Here is a 3,256-nt window from a genome sequence, read left to right as displayed (position 1 = left end):
CACAGTTGTCCCTGTGGTGCTAGTTTTCCTGTCATCGGCTGACAAGACTGTGTTACATCTTTCCCAGTTTAGGCTTTTCCTCCGAAGAAGGAGCGCTGGCCCATTCTTGTGCTGAAGGACGAGGTCTGCTCCATGGCATCTTATGGTTCACTTCCATTGACTGTGAGAAGCAGTTTCACGCTCTTTCTTTTTTGTTTTTGTTTTTGTTTTATTTTCAAGACAAGGTTTCTCTGTGTAGCCTATGGACCAGTCTGGCCTCAAACTCAAGAGATCCGACTGCTTCTGCCTCCCAAGTTCTGGGATGAAAAGCACGCCCCATTTCTGTCCAGCTACAGCATTTGCTTTTAAACATGTGTTTCCAATACATTTTAAAAAATCTTTCAAAATATGATTACTTGTTAGTCGAGAATAAGGAACTGTTGTTTGTAAAATGAGGAAAAATTGTGTCTGGGAACATGTTCCTCTCAGTGTTTATAGATACGCAGGTCTAGATCAGTGATGGGAAATATCGCATGAAACTAATGATTCAGCCTAGTGAATGAAATTCAGAGAGTGAGGTAAGTGACACAGAGGGCTGTTCATTTTATTAAGTAGTAAAGGAACAGGGAAACTTTAACGTTTAGGGTTCTACGTGGGCTCAGCAAGTGTGACTTATATCTCCTGTTAGTGTCTGCATTCCTATGGAGTCCATCTAGTTTTGAAATAGCCTATGTTCTCAGTGAGAGATGCTGTGCATAACTTTCAATTTTTCTGTGTTCATTGAACAAGTTAACTGGTGGTAAGAGGTTTTTGATGAAGTTTCTCCTGGAAATGTTTGAAGTAAAATACAATACAGCTATTACGTTAAGAATATTTTTCTATAAGTAGCTGTAGTTACAGTTTTTTAAAGAGGAAAAAAACTTTCAATGTGAAAAATGTATTTCCTCACCTTATTAGGAGAATATTTACTGATATCTTGTATAGAATAAGAGAAATTTATACGTTGTATATTTATATCCAATTCACAGTTATGCACACACTTTGGCAAGATCAAGATGTTTCATTTTGACTGTTGTTCACATTTGCTAAAGTTTCCTGAATCCAGTGTGAAAGTGGAAGGAAAAACCAAGCATGCATTTTAGTGGTGATTTTGATAAATATCTCTCTGCGTGGCAGGAACACACCAGTTCCTGATTATTTTATGTTCCTTTGTTTATTATTGGCTAAGATCAGACACTCATTAAGAGCTGGGCTGGTCTCAGAATGCTAATAGATATGTAGAAAATTATGGGAAAATATTAAAATTTAGGTTTGTCTTCAATCGCTGACTTACATTTGCATTTAAAAATAAGTTTGTCTTTTATGATCTAAATGTCCAGTGTCCATTGATTATTTGTGTAATAATGAAAAAAATAGTATAACATATAATGGTTTCTTAAGGAATGAGTTAAAAATCATCTCATAATATTTTTTTACTTTGGAAATAAACTTTATAAAGATTAAAAAAAGATCCGCAAGCTCTCTGTTTCCAATACCAAGATCCAAATTTGTGAGATTTGTCTATCTTCTAGAATGTTCTTTTTCTATCATTTGAAATCTTCTGATAGTCCTCTAGATCCAGTCTAATTGAAGGTATACTTGGGCAGATTTAAGTGGAAAAGAAAATCTATCCAATATCTCTGGCCCTTAATTTGCTTCATGTTTCCCATAGATCTGGGTCATTTCCTCTGATAAACATAACCAGAGCTATTCCTGACGTCAGTATCCCTCTGCTCTAGATCATTCCCTCCCAGCCAATCTCTGTTTTGTTTTCTTTTTTTTTAACCTGATGCTGCTTATATCATTCTTTATTATTTTATAATATAATAGAGATATTACATAATATAAATATTATATTACATAGAATAAATAAATACAAGGTAAATTATATTTATTGTTTATCATTTTATTTCACATACATAGAAATGTACACATTTCCCTGAACAAAAATAATATACCAACCTCCAAATTGAAAGAATAAATGATCCGTCTCTACTGTTAAAAATCCAAATTTCACTGCTTCATTGATGCTTCTTCGTGAGACAGAATCGTGTTAGCTACACAAAACCTCAGGTAGATATTTCTGAAAGCCCAGTAGGCACCTAAAATCCAATGAGGATGTGTGCCTCGCTTTTATTACACACGGTGGGTGTTAGGACCAATGTTGGGATAGAAATCTCGGCCCGTGTCCAGACAGAACACACCAAGCTAACATGGTTCCATGTAGAAAGGTTTAATGAGAGAAGAAGGGTAGAAGAAGAGAGGAAAGGAGGCCGGCCGTGGGCACGCGGAGGGAAGGGGGGATGGGGAGAGAAGGGACAGGGAAGAGTAGAGAGGAGAAGAGCAAAGAGAGAGAAAGAGCTAAAGGAAGAGGAGGGGCAAGCAGCCCTGTTTACAGTGTCAGGCACAGCTGACTGTTGCCAGGAAACCGTGGGGTGGAGCTTACTTGGCTATTACCAGTTAGCTGTGGGGGTGGAGCTTAAACAGAATACCAACAGTGGGTCACTGAGACCGCAGTGTTCAGGCTCATCTACGTCTTCCAAACCAATCAGACAGACGTGAGAAAACTGGAGACAAGACTTGAACCCTGGTCCTACACAATTCTTGAGTTTTAGCTGAGGCCTTAAACGCTTAGAAATTAATAAATGAACCATCTTTCCAGTACCATACATAGTTCTTAGGCCAAAACATTACATTTGTCTTGGCATTAAAAAGTAATTACTTTTCGTAGAAAGTTTGTCTTTCGCAACTAAAATGCATCTGGTAAAACGATTAGCTGTCAGAGCAACTGCTAGCCATGTAGGCTCGGATTCTGTTTTTTTCCTCTAGGTCCGTGGTGCTTTCTTGCACCTTACAAACCACTGTCTCTGGGATCTGTCCCTATCTTGGTTCACATGGGCATGTTCTAACCAGATTCCATATCCCAACTTACTAGGCTATTTTGCTTTATCATGTAAGATTTTATATGAAAAATGACTTTAAAAGTCTATGAATAAAAAAAAAATCTAAAATTCAAAGTATTTCAGAGCTACAGAGATGGCTAAGCACTTAAGAAAACTTGCTACTCTTGTAAAGGACCCAAATTTCATTTTCAGAACCCACGTGGCAGTTTACGAACACCTATAACTCTAATTTCTGGTGGATCCAGTGCTTTCTTCTGGCCACTAAAGACATGAGACACACCATGTATGTGCATGCATGTGGGTGCATGTAGACACACATACATGTAAGCAGACAT

Source organism: Rattus rattus, chromosome 3, assembly GCF_011064425.1.
Source record: "Rattus rattus isolate New Zealand chromosome 3, Rrattus_CSIRO_v1, whole genome shotgun sequence".
In the NCBI taxonomy this organism is placed as follows: Eukaryota; Metazoa; Chordata; class Mammalia; order Rodentia; family Muridae; genus Rattus; species Rattus rattus.
The sequence above is the reverse complement of the archived record's forward strand: the minus strand, read 5'-3'. Positions refer to the sequence as shown.